Source organism: Adiantum capillus-veneris, unplaced genomic scaffold, assembly GCF_014529385.1.
Source record: "Adiantum capillus-veneris isolate H3 unplaced genomic scaffold, ASM1452938v2 Hic_scaffold_325, whole genome shotgun sequence".
NCBI classification, from domain to species: Eukaryota; Viridiplantae; Streptophyta; class Polypodiopsida; order Polypodiales; family Pteridaceae; genus Adiantum; species Adiantum capillus-veneris.
Window position 1 is genome coordinate 1,368,677 of NW_028221436.1, and position 26,700 is coordinate 1,395,376.

Sequence of the window (26,700 nt, forward strand, 5' to 3'; positions counted from 1 at the left end):
AGCTGCTTAGAAAGAATCAAAAGTTTAAATGGATAGAAGCACATGTAAAATCCATGAAAAAGCTAAAGGAGTTGCTCCAGTCAGCAACAACTTTGAGAAAGGTAGACTATGAGTGTCAAAGGCCAGTAATTGTGACAGTAGACACCAGTCCTACAGGGATTGGATGGGCAATAGGGAAAGATGACAAAGAAAGACACAGTTATGTGGTAAGATTTGGAGCAAAGGTACTAAGTGCTCGCCAAAGAAACTATCCACAGAAAAGAGAGAGTTATGGGGTATGGTTACAGCTTTGAAAAGTGGGAAAGAGTACCTAATTGGTGCATGTGTGGTTGTAGAAACAGATTGTCTACACTTCTTGGGATGATTACAAGCTGCTCAACGCCAGACATTGCTATGTTGCGGTGGATTGCCTACATTAAGTCCTTAAATCCCCGAGTTAAAGCACATTGTAGGTAAAGACAATACAGTGGCAGATATGCTATCAATGGCAAGGTATGAAGATGAGTCACAAATGATTGACGAGGGAGATGATGTAGGCCCAAAGTTCTATTCTATCTCTCATGTCAAAGGTAACAATGCCTGCATGACTAATCTACTTGAATCATTCTTGAAAGAGCTTTACGAAGGTGATTGGCTTCTTATTGGAAGCTACTTGAGTACTCTAACAAAAGAGGATGATTGGTCTGAACAAGAATTCAAGAGGATATGCAGAAAGCATATGGGTACTTTTTGAGGATGGTTACTTGTGGAAGCATCCTAAACAAAAGGGTGCTACACCACAACGGTTTATATGTAAAAAAGAGACTCAAGTAAAGCTCATGCAAGAGTTTCATGAGAGTCTATGGGCTGGACACAGGGGTGTGTGGGCAACCTTCTCCAAGTTGAAAGAAAAATAATGGTGGAAGGGTATGTATAAAAGATGTATCTCAATTTGTAGAGTCATGTGTAACTTGTCAAATGTATTCAAATATCCGACATCGTGATGGATTGCACCCTACATATCCATTAGCCATGCACTATAAATGGGTTTGTGGATCTAGTCACAATGCCTTTAGGACTCTGGCAGATGAGATACTTGGTTCTTGCACGAGAGGACCTAACTAACCAGGTTGAAGGAAGAGCATTAAGAGCTAAAACCACAGAAGCTGTGTGCAAATTCCTTCTTGATGAGGTGATTTGCCGTTATGGCTGTGTGGGAAGATCACTGCAGATAGAGGTGAATTGGATGCTGAGGAAGCAAGGGAGTTATTTACCAGATTAGGAATCAAGCTTTCTCTTACCATAGCTTACAACCCCTGAAGGCAATGGAAAGAGTGAAACAGGGCATCCTCTTATCATCAAAGCTTTGGCTAAGGCTTGCGAAGGAAGAGTTGGTGAGTGGCCAAAATTGTTACCATATGCTTTATGGGTTGATCGTACAACACATAGCTCAATAACTGGATACATGCCTGCGGAGCTAATGTATGGTCAAAAGCCAATGATGCCGATTGAAGATACAATTCCCACATAGAATGTACTACCTTGGCAAGAGGGGCTTAGCAGGGAAGATCTCCTTGCACTGCGTATAAGGAAACTAGAGAGAAGACCTGGAGACATTGAAGCTGCAAAAGAACGACTCAAAAAATGCAAGGTTGAAAAACAAGGATACTTTGATAAGCGACATCAACTAAGGAGCAAAGCAATTGGCAAAGGTGACTGGGTTTTAGTGTATGATAGTAGCCTTGATAACCAGCACACAGTCATGCGCAAGTTCTCAATAAGATGGTTTGGACCGTATGTTGTAAAGCATGTGCATGAAAATGCTACTTACAGCTTGTCTGAACTAGATGGTACAGAAGTAAATATTCCCACTGCAGGAAAAAGGATTAAAATGTTTAAGAGAAGAGGAGACAATGATCTAGAAGATGTTGATGAGGAAGAAGAGCAAAACACAAGGTGAAGATCAAAGTGAACATGAAGCTCTGGAATCATCCAGTGAAGAAGAAAGCAAGAAAGATGTACAAGAGGTCTGGTCTACAAAAAGACAATGTGGCACATACCGGAGGATGTGCAAGTTTAGAGGGGGTGGATGTCGTGCAGTGGCACGTATATAGTGGAACGGGCATTAAACGATTTATCTTGTGACTTTTTGACGCATAAGTATACTTCATATAATACTCATATGCATAAATAAAATCTTTCTACCATACCTTAGTATTACCTTGAAGTAATATAAATGTACATTACTATTAGAAAGTACTGCAAGAGAAGTATCAATGATTGTGCTCTTTTTTTTCTGAGGAAAAAGCATTTGTATATTTCTTCTAATATCTCAGATATACCCTACCATATATAAATTATTTTCTTCTTTTCACATTTATCTAATAATATAGCCCTTCAATAATGCATAACTTCTTGGATACATACAAGAGGAAAGGGCCTACTAGAAGACTTTATGAAAAGGAAGAACCAGAGCTTCTTGGACCATCCCAATTTGAAAATCTTGACCTAAGGGGATGAGAAAAGTCCAAAACCAAGTCAATCTCTTTTAGTAGGCCAATTTTTTCTTTTGAAGCATGTCAATCCGAGTTACAGGTCAAAAGTTACAAGGAAAAGAGTGAAAAATCCTCTCACAACTACACTGCAAGAAGAGATGGTAAACAGGTGAATCAAGTGAAAAGAGGTAATCTTGGTCTTTTTCCATAAAATAAGATATTTGGAGGATAAAGACATAATCATGTGAATGTGACACCTCAAAGATGCATTGAAGGATAAGACACACAAGTTGGGACCCTTGCTGGACCACACAGAAGATGCCTAGGTGGGCCCACATACATCATGCACCCACATGGAGCCTCAACGACCAAAAATGCTGAATTTCATGATATTTTGAGTCCTAAAATTTCCCATTTTAAGAAATATCCAAAGAACATTTGATTTGTGCTAACTCTTTAGCCTAATCAAGTGATTATGTAAAACATGGCTCCCTCACCTATAAAAGGGCAACCTTCTCTTCATTGAGGCAAGTTATGAGTGAGTGAGAATAGCTCAATTCCATTGTGACACATTCATCTTAGTGCCACACTTTCTCTTGAAGAAAGGCTGAAGTCTTGCCTCATCTTCTCTCTCCCTCTCTCCATTAAGGTGGTGGCGATTGCTCTCATGTAAGATATATGTTTCTAGTTTTCCTTTCATTTGCATATCTAGTCCAATACTTGTCTATAACTCTATCTCTATCCCTCATTATCTATCTTTAATACCACCACCACACTTAGATCTATCCCTAATTCTATCTTTACTACTCCTTTGATCTCTCTTGTTGTGTCCTAATTGTTTCATTGGAAGGTATTCAAGCAGCAACCTTGTCAATGTTATGGGTACAACCTTCTTGCGGGAAACAATTATGTGCACAAGGTTAGTAACCATATCTTCATCTTCCACAAGCATCTCTCTCTCTCTTAAGATTCTCATTCTCTTCCACAAACTCTAGAATCTCCTTGCTACAGGTACTTCTCTCCCCGCAGTATCCATATTACCTAAGGGCAGCAATAGGGCTTGGGAGAGAAACTCTCTTCTTCTTCTCCTTTCACTTCTTTCACACCTTTATCTTTGAACATACTAAGTATATCATTGATGAATAACCATAATCCACATAGAGGTAATTTCTTTCAATTCCATTCAGTGCAATCTATTAGGGTCAACATATGGATTAGCCGGAAGATTCACTTTCAGCAACGCATAGTGTTTCTATTTGGTCCTGAAAGGCTCAACGAAGTACTTCTCTCACCACATCCCATCATACTACCTATTATTGACTATGAATTCTCTTTTGATGTGAATGTGGTTATTTTATTATGAATCAAGAGGATTTGTACTCACAACTAATCCCAATCGCTAGACAAAATATATACATTATAGTAAGCACAAAGCTACAGTTCCAAAGAGCAATCCATAGCTTATTTGGACAACAAAGATTAAATATCATTAACTCATCCATTAACCCTTTTATCCTACCCATGATACGATATGATCGTAATCTCGATGTTTTCATTTTTGTTTTTTTCTGACTATCTTTCATGAGTTCTCTCCATCACGTGTGTGTTTATAAGGGAAAGTGAGCGGCTTCTTTGGCTACATTTCTTCTTTAGCTCTAGAAGTTATGTTATCTATATATTTAGCTCGTTCCCATAACCTTTGAGCTTCCTCACAGCAAGAGGCCCGGTGCCTTCCTGGCAAGACCCCCAACTTCTTGACAGCGGTTGACTAGCCATCATGAAGAAGGACTTGTTAGATGAAGTGTTAGTGTCACTACCTTCCTCATTGATTGGGGCTTATGGATCTAGCCTTGGCTGAGTTACACTCTCCTCAGTGGATACTAAGCTATCCTGATCACATGCCACTTTTTGGTCTCTTGGAATATGTCTTCCTAATCTTAAATTCATCAAACTTAGCAATGCAATTTATCACAAATCCAACCACTCACCTGGCAAGGCATCAGTTTCTGCACGACTTCTTGCTTTGCTCTGCTGAATATACCTGTACACAAGCATTTAATTTTGGCAATTGAATCAAAGAATTTAACTGCTAGAGGGTGGTCTTAGTAATGATTGGTATAACTGGAGGGTTAATCCCAACCACTATTGTAGTCTATACACTTCTGATGTTCTTGATTAGGTCCACTGAATCTTGAACTTACACCACCTACGTGAACTCTATACACTTCTTGTTGTTCTTGATTAGGTCCACTAATCTTGAACTGTACACCACCCGTTTGTGTCAGTCTAGAGGTAACTCCTAATTCTCGTCTTTTGCTCGTCTTATAAATAATAGATCAAACAAAGTCCAATTTTACTTCTGAAAGAAATTCTGGAACCCTAAAGTCAGCTAGAACCTCCTTGTATGTCCACAATATAATATTGTCCTAAAAATGATATTGTAGACATCCTACGCGTAGGATGTCTAGTTGCTCTATTTCAGATAAAATTTGCAATGTAGCTTTCCCTTGAAGTGCTGAGCTCACAACTATTCTCACTTTTTGGTTTGGACACCTATAAGTTGGTCAACTGATCAGAAATCTGTTCCAAAAGCCTAATGTCCCTTCTGATGAATTCACCAGTCAAATCAACTCCAAATTGGCCCATACTTGACTAGGAGGTTTGTCTAAGGCTATATGAGAGCCTGGTATGTCTTAAATATAATTTTGACCTTTTAATCATGCATTAGACATCCTACATGTAGGATGTCTTTTGCATGAGAATTTAACCCAGCTTGGCCCACAACTTTTCCTTGATGTGTTGATCACCCTGGTGTATTTAGATTTGTGTTTGAATGTCAAAAGATCCCAAAACGCTAAAGTCTGCTTAAACCCCAATGTTCTCACCCAATTGAGATGAAACCTTTCACATGCACTCAATAAATCATGTAGATCATGCACATGAAGACATCCTATGGTTTTGGTCTCAAAATTATGCCTTGGCACAATTGGGGTAGGATGTCTGGCAATTCCTGTCTTTTGGACACAATCTGCCAAGATATGGTCAATCTTCCACTTTCCAAGTGAAAATAGGGTAAAACCTACCTTCTAAACACTCTAGTCAACTCAGATGCTCAAAATTCCTTCCAGATCACCCTATAGACATCCTATGTGTAGGATATCTACTATCTTAGAATTTAATTTTTTTCTGCCAGTGGACTTCCCTATGCTCTATAGACCTCTCCGCAATAATCACAAAAACTTTGGACTTCAATTCAGCTTCTAAACACAATTTATCGTCTTTTATATTTATTCGATGAGTCTAACAACAAATATAACACGCATGAAGTGCTCCAGATCATAAATCATGATATCCTACTTACCCTTCTCCTACTCATCATGTGAGATGTTGATTTTGGTGCCTTGGTTGCTTCCTGGCCTAGCACGGACTCTCAAGATATTCTCACCACATCTACCATTCCAACTCCTACTCTCACCACAAACTAACTCCTATCTAATACTACTACTAAGACGGAAGATCCAGGCTAGCCAAATGCTCCCTAGACTCCTCCTGAGACCTAGAGAGTCCACCACCCTCTGATCCTATCTAAATGTAAAATAAGACCCTGGCAAGTTAGAGAATCCCTATCCTCAAGGACTAGTCTCGGTCACCTACCTAGGGTTTTCGTCCCCTACATGGTGCCAATGTTGGCGGATACGCCACGACGGACGTCAGCACAACAAGAACTCACCTAACAAGAATTGTCAGCTATGGACGAAGCTCTACCCCCGCAGGCGCGTGGAAGCAAGCATAGGGTGTCAACCTACCATGGACCGACTATTGACTACTTCCCATAGAGGTCTCTACCCAATGTCTAAGTTACAACCTACTATTGTGCATAGAAGCAGATTTTCTACAATGCTTCCATGAGCCAAATACCCATTAGACGTTCTCGAAACGCTACGAAACTCGAGGGATATCCTATTAACACCAATAGGCCACTCTCCCTAAGGTCCGTGACCCAAAACCCTACCCATAAACACCTAGTGCAGAATCACGTAGGATGTCTGACTGGTTTTTGCAGGGTGACGTTTTTGAAAACTAAGGTGCATAATGTGTAGCTCTACTCAATACAAACACGTGGATATGCTGAAATGCAAAACAGACACCGTTTGCTTATCGAATCCCTAGAAATAGCTCGCGGGTCAATCTTGCAAAGCCGGACCGTACACGCGTAGTGTGGGTATTGACGTGTAGCTCTCTCCGAGGGCAACACATTGCACTTCTCCATATCGATTCTGACCACTAGTGTGCGTGCAGCGTCAAGATAAGCTCTCACTCTCTCTCGTACACAGAATACGCTTCTCACAGATACTTCATTGAATGAACAAAAGGGGGGGGGGGGTCAGGGGGGGTTATTAGGGTTAGAATTTGGTATATGTACCTTCCAAATACAAAACCTCATGTTCCAAAGTGAGATCCTACTTAGTCTAATGGCAAGAATAATATACAAAATTGGAAACTTTTGCAAGCCCCAAGTATATACAAGTGAAATTACGGTTTTTTTAATCAGGGAATGATTGTATAGGATTTCCTTCTTTTATCATTTCGTCAGTCTTCAGTTGAGTGTGGCTGCCCCTCTTCAACTAACATGCATTTGCTAGCCACAGCCTGGAACAAGTGCGACTATGGTGTGTGTGCCAAACACGGCACTTTGCAAGCCAATCATGGCTTTGAAGTCTTGCTAGAGAAACCGGTGCCGAGGTGGTTTTCAAGCTCACGTGATCGGGAAAGTTTGATAAAGGCTTGGGGTGCATCTCCTATCAATGCTTTTTGCGGCTCTCTATGCCCAGTACCACTTGGATTTTTATAGCAATGTATTTGAAGCTATTTGTGGGAGACTATGCCAAATAGCAGCGGTTTGACGACCATTTCGATGGCGGTGATATTATGGTGTGTGGATTGCATGAGGTGTCGTGATGTATGCAAGATGATTTTCCAAGCTTGGCAAGTTCAATATCCGATGGAAGGCCATTGGTCAAAGTATTGCATAAGGGACCTTTTTGTTTCGATGATTGGGCAAGGGTGGTGTGAAGCGAGCCCAAGCACGAGTTTAGGAACCAAGCTGAAAATAGTTTTCATCTGCTAGTAAGAAAAAGGAAACATGAAGCCAGACTCTGCATGCAATGGAGTTGCCACAATAGTGGGGTTCCAGAAGAGGTGGATGACAGGTTGCAGAGAAAGGCCGCCAAGTCGGGGTATGGGGCCTGCATGTGAGGGGAGCAAATGAACGGGACTGCAGCTGGCAGGGCAGCACCATAAACAAGAGGAATGCCGGGAGAGAGCTGGTTACAAGGAAGAGCACGGCCGAGAAAGTGAAAGAAATAATGGATGGTGGACCTTATGGGTGCATGAAGGCATGCTCACTTGGATAGGGAATAGCCGGCTACGAGTGGATGCAGGTGGATATAGCAGCTGGAGGTCAAGAGTTGCCAAGGGAGAGCTACCAAGGCTTCGGGTTGCAGAAGAAGTGGCCGAGAGCCAGTTGAGAAGAGGGCCGGGGGCGGGTCATATGCTAAGGAAGTCTGAGGGATGCCATGTACGTGTATGGATTGAAGGCTATGAGCAAAGGTTATCGTCGAGCATGGTGGATCGTGAACAAAGGTTGTGTGTGATGCGTGAAAGAGGTGAATTACACAAGTGAAGGCTTCAAGGTATCATGCGTCAGCAATAGAGGAGGTTCCACACTGTTCCATCATTGCATGTGTTCCTCTAAAGGATCTGAACATGGTTTTTTGTTTGCTCTGCTCAAAAATAAGTATCTAGAGTCGCTTCGGCTATAGTGTCCAATGGTGTTTCATGAATGTGAATGGCAGATGTGCAACAACATCATGCGTGGAAGAGGATATCCACTAGCTTATAGACAAACGTATCATATATGTCAATAATCTCAGGGTGCTCAAGGTTGTTGAGATTCCTTTCCTTTGAATGAAGGTGCTCTCAAGAGTCTAAGGGTGAATTCATGTGGACATGCTTGGTGCTTGTCCGTATGCGGTTTGGGTTGGCTGGGAATGGGCTAAGAATATAGTTGTTTGCAAATTGTGGTTTTGTGTGTGTGTTAAAGAGAGGATAGGGGTGTTGTGGAATCACTGGGCTATAGAGAGGCATAAATTTTGTGTGCTGGGTGTTTTCCCATTTTTCGCATCCCATCAGCGATGCCCCGACGGAGGACCTATTGATTGCTCCACGGTGAAGTCCTACAGCTTGAAGATGACTGCAGATTGCGGTCTGGCAGTTTTCACTGGCGAGGAAGATGCAGTATATTGGATATGCGATCTAGAGTTGTATATGATGATACTAGGCATGCTGACCAATGAAGAAAAGTTGAGAGGTTTGTCGTAGGTGATACAGGGCAAAGCAAAGGCCTGGCTCAACAATTTGAAGGTTGCCGATAGGCAGTCCTGGCAGTCATGGTCGAGGGTTCGGACATGTTTTGTCATAGATTTCAAGACAGAAGTATCAAATGCTCCATTGGGTGGAAAATTTGACCTAAAGGTATGCATTGCTGATGAAGAAGTTGAGTTGACTCTATGATGAATATTTAACAGGCTTTGCCAGTAGCGGGTATGAAAGTGATGACAAAGATGCTTGGAGTGACTCAAGCTCCAGTTCTATGGGGTTTTTTGCGGCTTATGACGAAGATTGGAAAGCAATGCTTGACCTAGCTTACCATGTAAAAGTGCAGACTTTGAAGACCTAGTGGAGGAAAATGGATTGCTATGTACATCAAGTTCAAGTGAAGATGAAGTAGAGGTATGATGTGATACTTTAGCTATGAAAGGGGTGGGGTAGCCTTGCCTTGATCAGCAGGTAGAGGTGCACTATAGGGTTCCATAGCAAGTGTGTGGCCGTGGAGAGACAGCTCCGGCAATTGACTCTATGGAGAGAGGTATGGGTGTAGCTTGTGAGAGCCAAGTTATTTGTGAAGAGGAGGGTATTGCCAACCTTGCAGATGATGAAGTGTGGGATCATTTTTGTCTTGCTTGTCCAATGATGTGGTGATCGAGCAGGTGATTGAAGAGCAGGTCGCAGTCAATTGTGGGGATAAAGAGGCACTTCTGGAGCTAGTACTTGGACACTTCAGTCAGACCTATGATAAATAGGAGGAATCTGTATGCTTCTCTACGTCACAATCGAAGGCCAAAAAGAAGGTATTCAAGGTTTGTGCCATGCTTTTGATGGGCTTGCTGCTTAAGGTTGTTGTGCAAGCAACTGTGCATAGATTGAAAAGGCTTTTGGAGGTAGGTCATGCTATGGAGCCCTCTCTAGCAGAAGAATCATTTTAGTGTATGATGCAGGCATTTTGCAATGTACACAAGTTCATTTTGTGTGCGGGAAAAGCTTCTGGATACATGTTGAAGGTATATGCCATGCCAAGATGCTCCAAAAGTTTATTCTTGGGGTTGCAGGTGCAAAGAGAGGTTGAATTCATATGTTTTCCAAGTGGATGGCTACAATCGATGCCATATTTTTTAATCTAGGAGGAGTGGCAATCATGCTTGGGAAGGCTCACGGCTTTCCATTTGACCCGGATGGATGCTACAGCCAGTGAATCTCTCTCTATCTATCTACTACTTATATAAATACTACTATCAATTTTTCTGTACTGCAATTATCTTATCTAAATAATGCTATGGTTGAGCATCAATGCTCAACAAGGGGGTGGGCAATGATGGTACACCCAGAATGTGTCGCCTCATGGAATTGTTAACTGTAGGCGTATAGCAGTTTGCAGGTTGATAGGAGAGTGATGGTGCATTTGCTAGGTGCAGCTTGGAACAAGTGTGAATATGGTGTGTGTGCCAAACATAGCACTTTGCACGCCAATCATGGCTTTGAATTCTTGCTAGAGAAACCGGTGCCGAGGTGGTTTCCAAGCTCACGTGATCAGGAAAGTTTATGATAAGGGTTGGGGTGCATCTCCTATCAATGCTTTTAGCGGCTCTCTATGCCCAATACCACTTGGATTTTTATAGCCATGTACTTAAGGCTATTGGTGGGGGAGTATGCCGAATGGCAGCGGTTTGACGACCATGTTGGATGGCGGTGATATTATGGTGTGTGGATTGCATGAGGTGTTGTGATGTATGCAAGAAGATTGCCCAAGCTTGGCAAGTTCAATATCCGATGGACGGCCATTGGTCAAAGTATTGCATTAGGCAGATTTTTGTTTCGATGATCGGGGCAAGCAAGGGTGGTGTGAAGCGAGCCCAAGCAAGAGTTTTGGAATCAAGTTGAAAATGGTTTTCATCTGTTAGTAACAAAAGGAAACATCAAGCTGACTTTGCATGCAATGGAGGCGCCACTACAGTGGGGTTCCAGAAGAGGTGGATGACAGGTTGCAGAGAAAGGCCGTCAAGTCGGGGGTAGGGAGCCTGCATGTGAGGGGAGCAAATGAACGGGTCTGCAGCTGGCAGGGCAGCACCATAAACAAGAGGAATGCCGAGAGAGAGCTGGCTACAAGGAAGAGCAGGGCCAAGAAAGTGAAAGAAACAAGGGATGGTGGACCTTACGGGTGCATGAAGGCACGCTAACTTGGATAGGGAATAGCCCACTAGGAGTGGATGCACGTGGATAGAGAAGTTGGAGGTCGGGAGTTGCCAAGGGAGAGCCACCAAGGCCTCGGGTTGCAGAAAGAAATGACAAGGAGCTCCTCACGACCTGATTCAGTACAAGCCGTGCAGTATTTGATGCAGCCCAAAAAACCACCTGTCACGTCATAGGAAGGGTACCCATTAGCGACATTGCTAATGGGTAGGCGCTTTTTTTAGCAAGAGGGAGGCCCATGCAACCTATAAAGGAAACAGGGACGGCTCTTGGGGGCTCTCTCTCATTTTTTTTGGGAGCTCTCTCTTCTTTTTGAAGGGACTGCCTTCTCTTCCGAGAAGGAAGCTAAGAAGCCATAATCTTTAACACACATTAGCCGAGCCTAATCTCTAATCTCTTAAGCCATAACCTTAAGCTCTAAACCGAGCCACCATAATCCTAAGCTCTACACTAAGCCCGTCATAATCTACCAAATACTAATACTAAGCCAGCATCTTAGTCCAAAACCCCATATTCATTCAAATTATATATTCTTCTTGTTCATTTAAGCCGTAACCTTAAGCCATAAAATCCAATACGCAATTCTAAACCGAACTTCTTATTCCATAACATAATTCTTTAGTAGATTTAGTATCGTAAGATTGGCTATCTCACTTTGGCCATCCGTTTGTCTTTGTGTGATAAATTCAATCTTGTTCCTAGATTTTCAAAGAGACCTTTCCAAAAGTTACTAGTCATTCTAGGATCTCTATCTGACACAATGGATGTTGGTAATCCATGGTGTTTGAAAATACGAGAGATATGAAGAGAGTTGCTATTTGGTGTGCCTTAATAGTCTTTTTGACAGGAATAAAGTGTGCTTGCTTCCTAAACTTGTGGATTATTGTCCTTATTCTCATATTCCAATGGATAGACTTGGGAAATCCAAAGATGAAATCCATGGATATACTCTCCCATGGTGAATTTGGGATAGGCAATGACTTGAGTAATTCAGGTTGCTTCCCTCTATCATACTTGGTCTTTTGGCATACTACTCATTTTGAAACATACTCTTGTATGTCCACTTTCATGGTAGGCCAATAGAAATACCTCTCTACTCCTCAAAGAGTAGGTTGAATACCTCTATGCCTCGCATAGGGAGGAGGATGGCATTCATACGTAACTTTCTCTCACAAAGGGAATGGGTAACACATAGCCTATTACTGTGGAGAAGATAACCATCCTACAAGGTGAATGGCTCCTTGATCTTCCCCAAAGCAAGGGCCGACATTATGTCTCTAAAGTCAGGGTTAATAGCATACTCATCTATCATAGAGGATAGATCATTGTGAGTAGCTATAGACACCGCGTTAACTTTTGGTTGTTGTGAAAGTGCATGGGCCACTTGATTGTCCTTACCAGCAACGTGAGAAATATGGAAATTAAATTGCGAAAGAAAATTTTCCCACCTCATTTGTTTGTCGGAGAGCTTGGTTTGCGTCATGAAATACTTGAGACTTTGGTGATCGGTTCGTAGAATAAATGAAGTCCCCAATAAGTAGTGCCTACATGTGTCTAGGGCATGTAGAATATATAAAAGCTCACTACAAGAGGTTGTGTGCTCTTGTGACGCTGTTAGCGACGGAAATACACTGGGTTTTTATAACCCCCGGCGTCGCTAAAACCGTTGCTAATAGCGTCGCTACGAGAGCCTCGCTATATGCGATGCTATAGGCGTCGCTATATGCGTCGCTATATAGAGACGCTCATAGCGATGGTCATAGCGACGGTTATAGCGACGTTTACACAAAAGTCTATAGCGACGCTTATAGCGACGCTCCAGAGCCATAAATAGCGACGGTTATAGCGACGCCCGAGAGAATTTTCTTTTGGTGACAGGGCATTGAATGCCCTGCCACCCATCAACCATATTGTACTTGATTCACTTTTTTAAAAAAGTGCAAGGGTAGATAATAGACCCAAAATAGTCACCCACAAGACGCATTGTTTGCAAAATCGTCAAGCGTAAAATTGACAATTGTACACATCATAGGCAAAATGAATTGATTGGCAAATGTAATAATGACAATTGTACAACATCATAGGCATAAAGAATTGATTGGAAAAATGAACTGCGGTGACAAATGTAATAATATACATGGTTCAAAAAGACGTATAAAATCCGTCTCATGATACATAAGCTATGAGAAACCCTAAACTAATGCTATCTAGCTACGGCTAAACTGACGTCGTCTAGTCAGACGTCTCATTGCGTCCAAGGGGCGTATCTGTCGGATTCTGCAAAAAAAAGACAATAAAGACAGCTTTCAGTAAGTATAAACATCTTTCAGTCAGTAAGACAGCTTTCAGTCATGTAAAAATCTATCAGATCATTATACATTTAGAGTTTTATTTAAGTAAACTAATTGTAATAGATCACTTGAAAAGCGCTGTGACGCTAGTGTCACTCCATCCAAACTTTGCCTGCATGTTGAGAAGAACCAGGAGTGCTTTCAATCTAGACATACGTGCTCCATTATACAATGGCGTATCGGCTTCACTTTTCATATCATCATAGATAAGCCCTTCTGAATCCATGATCGTCTCGATCATTTTATCAATATCGGGCTCAAACATTGCCTCGTTGGGAATGTGCTCTGCATGATCATCCCCGAGCTGTCAGAGGCTACATCTTGTGGCCTCACATATGCTGCTTGACCAAAGCGCCTGCGAACACGTCTATTGGGTTGCAAGATTGCTGCTTGTTGGCCAGCGTCAGAGTCCGACGAGTTATAATTGGCAACAACTCGATCTATAATAGATGGATCGAACTCGCCAAATTCGCGAACATGCTGAAAAGAAACACGTCTTGTCCGTCGCACAGCATGATTGCATTGATTACAAGGACATAAGACCCTCATTGAGAGATAGGTGTTTCGGTTGGACGGTCCCACATCCGCGTCACTACTCATAATGAGGATAAAAATCTTATAACCTGGACAACAAATTTAATATTCTATTGGAATTCTTCGTCTTATCTCTCTCTTTCTCTCTCTCTCTCTCTCTCTCTCTCTCTACCTCACATTCTCTAGTCATGTACAATCCCCGCACACCTCAGTCTAGAGGTGCACGGAGATCAGAACCACCGGGTTATAATCTCGTCTTTATTGGTCAATACCTATATTTGTGGGTACAAGAAATCTACAGACCCACGTCTACATGATACTTCATGTAGTGGACAAAGCCCCTTTGCCTCCTCTCTAGCTGTAGCACTTCACAGCATCTTAACATCTTTTCATAGTAGATCTTTTCACTATTCGTCTAACTCTAAACCCTAAACCATAAGTAATTCTTGTGTGGACTCGATCTAACGTAAATAAGCGTAAATCTAAATAAACGTAAATCTAACTAAAAATAAACCTAAATCTAATTTAACGTAAGTCTACATCTAACCTAATCTTTAACGTCTTTTGGGATAGTTTCCTACGACGTTAAAACTCTCTTCTTCTTGTGTGTGTGTGTGTGTGTGTGTGTGTGTGTGGGCAAACCTAAATAAACCTAAGTCTAATCTAATATAACATAAATCTAAATCTAACGTAAATTATGTTATATTAAAAACAAAGGACTAAACTAACAGGGATTATAAGAACCTTAAAACTGATTTAACACATAATTTTTCACATAACTCGGCAAGAGTTGGCATTCTCATCACTAAAGATGTGAGAGTTAACTTACGGCGGTGACGCTGCCTCATCTCCATCCACATCTGGCGACAGCAATTGGCCCTTTGGACCGTTCTTGCTCTTGTTACTAACTTTGAAGTTGCTGTTGAATGACTAGAGGTTGTCTAGATGGTCATTGTCGGGGATGTAGTGACTCTTGCCTCCCTGAAGATCCACCTTCTTCCCTATCTTCTGAAGACATTTCACCAGTACTTTTGGATCGATGGAGCCACCATGAGTGAAGGCAGCAATACCCTATATTCCATTGAGGGCTTTCTTCACCCGCTTCATGCAGGCATCGCAGTCTATGGAGACCTAAATCTAATCTAATATAACGTAAATCTAAATCTAGTGTAAATAAACGTAAATCTAACTAAAAATAAACATAAATCTAATCTAATTTAACTTAAATAAACCTAAATCTAATTCAATGTAAGTCTACATCTAACCTAATCTTTAACGTCTTTTAGGATAGTTTCCTACGACGTTATAACTCTCTTCTTCTTGTGTGTGTGCGCGTGTGTAGATGTGTGTGCCAATAAAAAGAGATAAATGGTATAACCTTTCTATCACCCATGCCAAGTATGATAGATTGGTTATGCCATTTCCCTCTTGAATAATAGGTCTTGAGTTCAACTCCTCTTCGGCTAGATCTTTAGGTCTTTTAATTTTAATTAGTTTCCTACGACGTTAAATTAGGTTCTCTCTCAATGTGTGTGCGTTTTTTTGTTTATGCATGTTTTTTCTCTCCTTTCCTCTCTCAATGTGTGCGTTTTTTGTTTATGCATGTTCTCTCTCTCTTTTCCTCTCTCAATGTGTGCGTTTTTTGTTTATGCATGCTCTCTCTCTCTTTTCCTCTCTCAATGTGTGTGTGCATTCTTTGTTTATGTATGTGTGTGTGCGTTTTTGTTTATGTTTGTACTCTTTCTTTCTCTCTCTGTCTCTCTCTCTCTCAAAAACACTATGTGTGTGTGTGTGTGTGAGAGAGAGAGAGAGAGGGAGAGAGAAAGAGAGGAAGGGAACATGAGAGTGAGGAGAGGGAAGGAGCATACCTGGCTCTCCTTCCTCTCCTCGTGTGTGTGTGTGTGTGTGTGTGGAAAGAGAGAGAGAGAGAGAGAGAGAGAGAGAGAGAGAGGGAGAGCGTTACCTGCTCCTTACTTGAGGGCGCCGAAAAACTCAGATCTGAGATCTGAGTTTTTGGGCACTCTCTGTTATTTTTTTTTAGCCCAGCCGGCGTCGCTAAGAGCGTCGCTATGAGCGTCGCAAATTTACTTGTAAATTTGCGACGCTCATAGCGACGCCGGAAATTATTTTTTTTGAGCGTCGCTGTGTGAGCGTCGCTAATATGAATAGCCTCTTGTAGTGGCTCTTTGTCATAAATGCCCAAGACTTGTTCATCGGTATTGAGCCTTCGGCTCTCATATACTATGGCATTCCCTTCTTGAAGCAAAACTGCTCCAAGGCAATCACCACAAGCATCACATTGGACCTCAAATGGCTTTTAGAAATCCGGAAGCATGAGGAATGATTGGGAGGTAAGATTTTCTTTGAGCTTGTTAAAAGCATTTTTCTCCTTAGCAGTCCATACATACTTAATGTTCTTCTTAGTTAAGTCATGTAGTGGTACTACTATTTGAGAGAATTTTTCTATGAAGCGTCTATAGTATGCGCACATACCAATAAATCTTTGTAGCTCATGTAGATTCCTTGGATTAGGCCATGCTTTTATTACCTCTAACTTCGATGGATCCATATAGATACCATCTTGAGAGGTTATATGACCTAGGTATTGAATCTCTTGAAGAAAAAAATCTCTTTTCTTTTGGTTGAGAAAAAGATTATTCTCCATCAATGCTTGAAAAATCACTTGGACATGTTTCTTATGTTCCTCCAAAGACTTAAAGTAGACGATGATATCATCAAAGAACATTCTGGTGAATTTGCGCGATAAGGTCTGAAGTTTTTGTCCATTAGAGAATTAAATGTAGTTGGTGGTGCATAGTCAAGCCAAAAGGCATGACTAGTTATTCATAAAGACTAAACCTTGTATGAAACGCGGTCTTTAGGATATCTTCATCCACTATCCTTATTTGATGATAGCCACTTTAAAGATCAATCCTACTGAAGTAGGTAGAGCCTTCTAGCTTATCAAACTAATTTTCTATTGGAGGCACGGAAAATCTATTTTTCATAGTGATATGGTTTAGTGCTCGATAGTCCACACACATACGGTATGCCACCTTTTGCACTAAAAGGAATGGAGAACAAAAGGGAGAGGAACTAGGCCTCACCATCCCTGTGTCTACCAATTTCTTTACTTGCCTCATGATCTCCTCTTGTTGAGCTTGTGAGACTCGATAAGGATGCTTGTAAGGCGGTGAGCTTAAGGTAGACAATTGAAGACTTAAAGCCTTAAGTCATTCTTGAAGTCATAGTAAGGTCGACAAGAAGTGGACATCAAAAGAGATTCTAGTAAGGAATTAATAGAGGCATCCAGAAGACAATGTACAAGTAGTGGAGCTAAAAAAGGAAAAAACGACAACAAAGACCGCGCCGACATTGACAATCAGGTCATATCAGGGATGCCATGAATTTGGAGGGGGGTATTGTTGACCCATGGTTCAATCGTATGAAATAACTCAATTTTTGTACCATACTCTCACTTTTTGACGCGGATTATGGTTAAAAAAATCATTTATAATGAGTAGCTATTCTGGTTGTAGAAGCCGGGGTGTGATGGAACTTCCAAACTGTAAATACAAAGCCATTTGACCCATTGAATTCTGTTTTTGGTTTAACCTATGGTAGCCTTAGTATATAAGGTACCTAGGTCATTTTGTAAAGAGAACTTTAATCTATATTGTGCTACCGTTGATTGTGTGTGTGAGAGAGAATTTGTGAGCTTCATCCTAACACTACTCCCTACTCGCTCATTGCGTTGATAATTCCACATAAAATGGAGCACACTCACTAACACATCTATGAGCTATTTGTGGTCGTAAGTGTATCGAATGATGTTTGTTTTTGTGTGCAAGTAGTCATTGGAATTGTGGCGACATAAGCTACACATAGGTACTCGTAGATTTCAATTTTGGGCTCTTTCAAAAATTTGCTCTGTATTCATACGTGTTTGCGACAGATCGGTTTGGAGTGAGGATTTTGAGTGTAGAGGTTTGGTCAGATGTATCCTAGTGAGCGATGGTGCTCCTTAATTTTCATACAATTCTGGTATGATTTGGTGAGTTTCTTTCTATTTGTGTGTATGTGGGTTGGGTGGTGTAGTTGAGAACAGTGAGATTCTTGATTTTGGTTTAGTTGGCCTTCTAGAGTGTTGTATGTGTGGGATTGTCTCAGCCTAACAAGCTATAGAGACTTCCTTTGTGCGCCTATCGTGTCATTTGTGTACTCAATTGCCATTATGTTGATCTAGGTAGTGTTGCATATACTTTATAGATGGTCTGATTCACTCCCGCAACAGGAGGTAACTCCCTAGGGTTTTCATCCATAAACACATCTTGAAACTCATTTAGGAAAGACAATTTTGGATCCTCTTTAGTTTCACTTATTAACTCTTTAGGAACACATGCATCCTCTTTAGAATCTTTTATAGAAACCATGTAACAAGAAAGATAAATTTTCATTACTTTGTCTAAGTCTTGAGTTTGTACAAGTGATATGGGTGGAAGCATGAGTGGATGGACACAATAGCTGTGTCTGGGACATCTCTTTTAGGTGAGTGAGGAAGCTAATAATTCTCATCCTTTGAAACATTAAAAACTATTTTTTGGGGCTCGTAATAGCACTCTGTTTTGGAACATGGTCACAACTCAGGAATTACGATTTCATAATGGCACTATTTTTTGAATGTGGTGATGTAACGACCCTCCCACGTGTTAGGTTTTTGAATTTTTGAGCTTCTCTCTGTCTCTCTCTCTGGAGTGCTCTGTGTTCTCGTAGATATGTGTAGTGATCTCTCTCTCTCTCTCTCTCTCTCTCTCTCTCTCTCTCTCTCTCTCTCTCTCTCTCTCTCTCTCTCTCTCTCTCTCTCTCTCTCTCTCTCTCTCTCTCTCTCTCTCTTCTCTGTGCAGCTCTTTCTATATTTCTCTCTCACTCTCTCCAAGCATCTTTCTTCTACTTTGTAGGAGAGTAGAAGTCATGGCGGAGCTTGCATCTTTGGAAGGGGAGGATAAGGAGTAGGTTCCTTGCCATTATCTGTTTCTCTCCCTCTCTTTTTAATTGTTGTACTTTGGGTAGGTCTTGTTTAAATGCACATGTTATGTTTGCCAATGGTTGGTTCATTCCAGGACTTGAAGCATGCAATGGTGATCAGGGAATATGAAGATTTCCTCAAGAGAGAACAAAGAGCCCGATTAGAGAGAAGAGAAAATTTAGGTTTGGTTGTTGAGAAAGAGAAGTGGATGAAGCAGTCAAAGGAATAGAAGACTTACAAAAGTCACAGCGCTGTGCAAAAATCATCGATAAATAATGAAAAAAGAGCAAAGATAGCGAAAGGGATTTCACCATATATACTTCAAAGCACAAGTGGAATGAACATGGACACCAAGAAAGACATCTTCAATCGGATGATTCAGTACCCTTTACTGAAAGATCTCTAGAACGACAATGCATCAGCACCCTATTTTGCAAATATGCTGATAGCAAATATACAGAACACACTTCAAGACTTGAAGAGGCCACAAAATAAAGATGAGATGTTCCTCAAGATGTTCCTCAAGAGGTCTACCATGATGATGCTTGTGAACTCAGAATACCCAAAGGAGGCACAAGGTATTAATGTCAATGTTGTCTCCAAGATACTTTCTACTCATAGAAGGAACTTGTATGGAGCCAAGAATTGGCTACTCCAACAAACTGAGAAGACCACTTTGTCCTTTTCCACATGCATCAGAGTCTTCAAAAAAGTTGCATACCTGAAGAGGTAAAAAAGCTAGTAGTCAACTTTTGGACACGAAGGACATATGTCAAAAGAGAATTGGTTGGAAGGAGTATATCAAACATCCCATCCATTTATTGGGAAATATCACAGGTATGGAAGAAGGTTTATTCCATGTAGTGTCTTTCTGTATTTGCTAGATAGCTCTTCCCAGGTAGAAGCTTTTGGATTGCACAGCTGTTTGAATTTTCTACATAACTATTGCCAGGTTTAGCTGCCAATTCTTGACCATTATCTATTTATTTTGCTGCCAACAATTGACCATTATCTATATGTTTTATTGACCATTAAATAGTTGTTATATGATAGCTTTTGAGGAGTCGATGAAGAGAGTGGAAGAGGAATAAAGATCACTTAAGGAATCCTCAAATGATGATACTCATTACAGGTGTTGGGATTAAAGCCCAAGTGGCCTCTTATGCGGATATGGCCGGCCGCCCGCCTAACTCACTTACCTCTAACTCTTTGTATATACTAACATATTCTTTGTGAATACTAAGGATTTGGGGATAACCCTTCTAACAGATCTCTGTGTACTGTGTACTGTGTAAGCTGTGTGTGTGTGTGTGAGAGAGAGAGTCGACCCACGCTCCGCTCCGCGACTTCAATTGGTATCAGAGCCTTGGTTCAGTGCGGATTTGCGCAATCGCGCGCGCGCGCGCACTTTTCCGGCAGATTCTGGATCCGGAGTTCGAAAATTCACACTCGGCGTTCCGGGAGCGTTTCCAATAGGCGACCTGGGGTTTTACCCCCCTTTCGAAGCCGTTTATGCCCTCAGAATTTCGTTCTGAGCACTACAGCAGAAGATAGATTCAGCCGCAAAGAAATCCGTCTTGTGTAGATTGGCAAGCAGGAGGTGGTCGACATCAATATCGACATCGACATACATCACTTATTCGTCTTCAGAGCATCATCTATAGACCAGGTACACATATATATCATCAGATATATATATTGCAGTCTGCATTGTTACTTCTTGTGCTTGCCAGGTTCCAGGGGAGGTGTGGCCATACGACGGCTTGACACCACTGGCATGTATTGCAGATTGATGTACTGTGATTGTGGGTCTGCTAGTTGTGAGTCACGCTAGCAGACAGACCGCCGCAGCGGTCATAGGACAGTGATTGGTCTATTATAGGATGTATGCTAGTTCTGGGCAGTTTGCTGAGCCATCTGAGAGGGTCGTGTGTGAGGTTTTTTGAAGCCAAGCACTGGGGGCTGGGTTACCCAGTGTGAGGTGGATTAGGTTGCTGGAGTTCCCCTCTACACGCATCTTCTTCGGCGACTTTTATCCCTTAGGATGTATGACTTTGTGTAGACACTGGATTGCATCTTATGCGTCAGGCCGTTGAGGCATTGTTCAGGGTTCAGTCTTGAGACAGATACAGGTTCTGTCATCTCCCAGAGAGGAGACAGTGTATGCTTACAGGACAGCATATTACAGGGATTTTTTTTAGATTTGTCATTGGTCAGCTATTTATGATTGTTTCTTGAGCTATCTTTTGGTTCCCAGAGCTCAGTTTACAGGGGAGACTCTGTCAAAAATTTTCAAAATACTGACAATTCCTGAGGAGAGGTGTTCAGCTTGTTGATTACAGCTTGTTTACTGTGTACAGAGGCCAGTTTACAGGGGAGACTCTGCCGGATTTTTCTCAGGAGTAAACAGTTTGGCAGATATGGCATCTTCTCACAGTGAGACTCTTTACAACATAAAGAAGCTAGATGGCACAAACTTTCCATTCTAGAAGAAGCAAATTTGGCAGGTTTTGGTGCAGAAAAAACAAGTGAAGCCATTGAAGCTCAAAGGGGAGAGACCAGAATTTATGGCTCAAGATGAGTGGGAAGAGCTTGACGAGTTAGCTTGTTCCACAATCATGCTGACACTGGCAGAAAATGTTTACTTCAACGTAGCAGAAGAGACTACAGCGTATGGCGTATGGCAAAAGCTATGTGATATGTACGAGAAACAAAGTGCTGCTCTCAGATTTATTGGCTCAAGAAATTGGTGGATTTGAAGATGAAGGAAGGGACAGCCATGTCAAATCATCTGAATGAATTTCACTCAATTTTCAGCCAGTTAACAGCACAGGAGATAGTCTTTCCAGATTCAGTGAAGGCTATGTTTCTCTTAATCACTTTGCCAGACAGTTGGGATACTTTTCGTACAGCGTTAAGTAATTCTGTCGCGCCAGAAGGTCTTACAAGTGCCAATGTAGAAGGCAGCTTGCTCACAGAGGAAGTGAACAGGAAGAACATTGACAAAGGCAAAGGCAATAGTGCTTTGGTCGTTCGAGGGAGACAACAGTTTAAAGAGAAGAAGGGTAAGAAGGCACAAAACCAAAGTAAGTCTCGTGATTCGAAGTCAAAGGATGACATAGAATGCTACCATTGTGGCAAGAAGGGTCACATGAAGCGAGACTGTACGAAGTGGAAACAAGAAAAAGGCAAAACAAAGAGTTCTGAGCAAGATGAAAAGAAGAGTTCAGTGAAGATTGAAGAGGTGAATGTCACAGGATCTGGTTCAGACAGTGATTCTGGTATAGCAGCTGGTGACATCTTCCTTACAAGCAATCTTGATTCTGTTTTCTTGACTGCAGAGGATGGACATGCTATGAGTGATTGGATTATCGACTCAGGGGCATCTTTACATGTTTCTCCGCACAAAGAGTGGTTTACATCATATGTGGCTACTAAAGATTATGTCAGACTTGGCAATGAGCAGGTTTGTGACATACTTGGAGTGGGAGATGTGCAGTTGAAGTTTCAGAATGGCTCTTCTTTATGGCTCAAGAATGTTAGACATGTTCCAGCAATCCGAAAGAGCTTGATTAGTACAGGGAAGTTGGATGATGCGGGTTATGTGACAGTTTTTGGGAACAACGCTTGGAAGATCTCCAAAGGTTCGATGACTGTAGCACATGGCAGCAAGTCAGGAACTCTGTACACTTTACATGTTTCAGAGGTTAAAAACCATGTAATTAATGTGATTGAGCAGCCAAGTGTGTCACTGTGGCATCGTAGGTTGGGACATATGTCAAAAAGAGGAATGGAAATACTTTCTCATTATGGTTATTTGCCTGGCTTTTCATTTCAAGATTTCGAGTTTTGTGAGCATTGTGTTTATGGTAAGCAAACACAGGAACCGCACAGATCAAAGAGGAATCGTAGGGACGAACGGTTAGCTCTTGTACACAGTGACCTATGCGGACCAATGCCTAGTTTGTCACTAGGGGGAGCAGCGTACTTTTGTACATTCATAGATGACTATTCTCGCAAAGTATGGGTTTACTTCTTGAAGCACAAGGATGAGGTGCTCAAGGTCTTTAAGACATTCTTGCAGCTGGTGGAGAATCAGAGTGGTCAGAAGCTGAAGTGCTTGAGAACTGACAATGGTGGAGAGTACGTTTCCAAAGCTTTTCAAGACTTTTGTGAAGCAAAAGGGATTAAGCGGAGCTTACTGCACCATATAATCCTTCACAGAATGGGGTTGCAGAACGTATGAATAGGACCATACAAGAGAAGGTCAGAAGCATGTTGTCAAATGCTGAGTTGCCTGATGGATTTTGGGCGAAGCAGTGGCTACAGCAGTCCATTTGATCAACAGGTCTCCTAGTAGGGTTCTGGATAAGAGTGCAGTGGCCGAGATGCTATGGACAGGCAAGGCACCTTCGTATAAGCATCTCAGAGTCTTTGGTTGTGAAGCTTATAGCCATATTCCTAAGGCGTTCAGAAATAAGTTAGAACCAAAGAGCAAGAAGTGTATATTTCTTGGCTACGGAGAATCGGGCGAGATGGGTTACCGGCTTTGGGATCCTGAGTCCAGAAAGCTTATTCGTAGCAATGATGTGCATTTCAATGAAGCCAAGTTTCACGCTAAGCCAGAGAAGACAGAGGAGATCAGAAGAGTTGTCTTCAGGGAAGATGGACCTAGTGCTAGCACATCAAGACAGCATGGTCAGGCTCAGGAACAGCCTATAGTGGCTAGAGAGGCAGAATCAGTTGTGGTGAGACGTTCTGAGCGTGTCTCCAAACCACTTGATCGTTATGTGCCATCTCTAAATTATGTCATGCTCACAGATTGCGGAGAACCATCTTGTTACAAGGAAGCATTACAAGTGGTTGACTCGAAAAAATGGCAGTTGGCCATGCATCAGAGATGACAGCTCTGCATAAAAAACAGACATGGAAGTTGGTTAAATTACCACAGGGCAAAAAGGCTCTACCTTGTAAATGGTTTACAGGTATAAGATCACCGCTCATGATAGTCAGCCAAAGTACAAAGCAAGGCTTGTTGCCAAGGGCTTTAAGCAAGAACAAGGCATTGACTTTGATGAAGTCTTCTCTCCAGTGGTCAAGATGACTACATTGAGATGCTTTCTTGCATTGGTTGCTATATTGGATTTGTGTTTGCACCAAATGGATGTCAAGACAGCGTTTCTTGCATGGTGATTTAGATGTGGAAATTTACATGCAGCAGCCAGAAGGGTTTGTTGAGAAAGGCATGGAACATTTGGTATGCCAGTTGTTAAAGAGTCTTTATGGCTTAAAACAATCACCGAGGGCATGGTACCATAAGTTCCATCAGTTTATGCTTTCTCAAGGCTACAAACGTAGTGACCACTGTCTATCAAGCAGGCTAAGGATGGCAGTTGTGATCCTTATTTTGTATGTGGTGACATGTTGATCTGGCGCATCCCAACACTTTGACAAAGACACAAATCGTTTGACATGAGACATGGACCGAGCAGACATATACTGGTATGCGAGCCGAGACAGATGTGTATCTAATCGACAATATAAAGTTAGCACCTCAGGTTTTGCAACATTTCATATGGAGTTAAAGGCATTGAGTGTTCTCCAATCCGGTACTTAGCAACAATCGTCTCAAACTTCGAACTGCCATAACTTCTTCACCGTAGCTACAATCGGACTAGCCATAAAGACAGTCCCGTATAGCATTCAAGCACTGTAGTTCTAGATCATAATCTCCATCTGTGCTCACTCAAGAATACTCATATTTGGCATCATTAAGGCATCTGTTGGCCCTTTTACCGCATTTGACATACATTCAACATTGAACTTGGCCTGTTACCAGTCCTTAATCTCTGTTCATTAAACATATAAGCGTCAAACAAACTTGATGTGCATTTTTCTGGCATCTTTCTTTGCATGGGAGCGGAGCTGCACGACAACGGTGGCTAAAGCTGTTGCTCATTGACCAGAAGACTCTTCTCCCAGTTTGAATTTTTAGCTCAAGTTATGGGACCCAAATCCACCCGTGGTCGTAAACCATCCTACCGCGTTGACCCTATTCCTGAGGAGTCAAAAAGAGATTCTGATCCTAAGAATGAACCGGTGACTGAGACTTAGGCTCAAGAGGAGCACAATCACGCTGAGGAGGTTAGCGACTCTCAACACTCCAGTTAATCCACAAGAAGAAGGGCTGAGAGGGCCGAACTCAAGGCCAGGAGTTCTCGAACCACACAGGGGGATGAAGGAGCCAGAGGCAGTAAAGGTAGTCGCCATAGTTCCAATAGAAAAGCCAAGAAGAAGGCAAAAACTGAGACAGAGGAAGAAATTGATTGGGATGCAGACACATACCATTATAAGAAACGTTCCAGAAGGAGTCAGGTTCCTAAGGTGAGAAGAAGCAGAAACGATGCTGATCGACATGATTACACCTCTTCATTTAATAATTTCTTTTCTAATGTTCAAAGGAGGAAAGAGAGATGACTTTGATGTTTATATCCAAGCCTTTGAACAGTATGCTGAGTTGGAAAACATTGATGAAGATGACTGGGGGGAAAACTTTCCTCAAACATCAAAGGAGGCAACTAGGAAATGGTACTACCATTACCTAGCCTGCCAACTCAGATTGTATAACAAACTGCTCAAAGCGTTCCGACTGGAATATTCAGATAAGATGAGGATATCCTCTGTGAATTGGATAAAATAAAGCAAAGAAAATTATCAGTCAGAAGTTATGTTGAGAAAATCAAGGAGCTGACTAGGCAACTGCAGGAACCACCATTAGAGAAGAGGTTGCAAGCATGGTTTTTAAATGGTTTCCGTAGCAAGAAGCTTAGGGAACAGGAGGTGCCTGCACCAACAAAGAAATTTTATGATTTGGTGCAGTGGGCCTTGAAGCTGGAACAGTAGGCTAAGAAGGAAAGGAATCATAAGGAGAGGAGGTCCAATAGTAGTAGCACTACTTCTACTGAGAATTCCGATTCCAGTGAGACCTCCAGTAGTTCTGAAAGTAGCTCGGAAGACAAGACTAAGAATAGGTCTTGGTCTAGGAAGATTGATGAGATGGCCTGGCAGATTGCTGAAATCAGTCACACCAAACAACTAGTAAGAAGAATGGAAACCTGGTGTTCAAAGCGTAAATCCAAAGATCATGTTTCCAATGAATGCCCACAGTGTACTTACTGCAGAGCTTATGGCCATCTCTGGAACAACTGTGGTATTCACATTCATCATTTCAAAAAGGGAAAAGATATGTCTTCGGTGGCATTTAACAATGCTGAACTAGTAAGAGTGGAGACTACCAGTGTACCACAAGCAGAGAAATCAGGTATCAATGGTACTGATACGGAGTGCGGTGGGTACCAAGGGAGTACTGGTCGGGGCCGGGGTCGTGGTAATTTCCAAGGTTGAAGTTTGAATTGTTATACTTGTGGTAAGTATGGACATTTCGCGGCTCAGTGTCCAGAAACACCTGTTTCTGTGGCTACTGAGGCGAAGGTTCCGAAACCAGTTCCTGTAAGAGCGGTAACAGGTAGTAAAGGGGTGGTGATCGAAGAAATTTCAGAGGAATCAACAAAACCAGTTAGTCGTGAAAGTAGCAAATGGGCTCAGCAGAGAGAGGTGTGGAAGGCTAAGGGCAAAGAAAAGGTAGTTGACGAATGGCAGGTGCAGAGAGAACTGGCAGCTAAAATTATAGAAGATTTAGCCAAGAAATTGCCAGAAGAGCCAGAAAGTT

At 41.9% G+C, this 26,700-nt stretch overlaps 1 pseudogene; it reads left to right on the plus strand.

Annotated features, from left to right (window-relative positions):
* Window positions 1-8,801: 8,801 nt before the first annotated feature.
* Window positions 8,802-10,065, plus strand: LOC147417068 (uncharacterized; annotated as a pseudogene).
* Window positions 10,066-26,700: the final 16,635 nt, after the last annotated feature.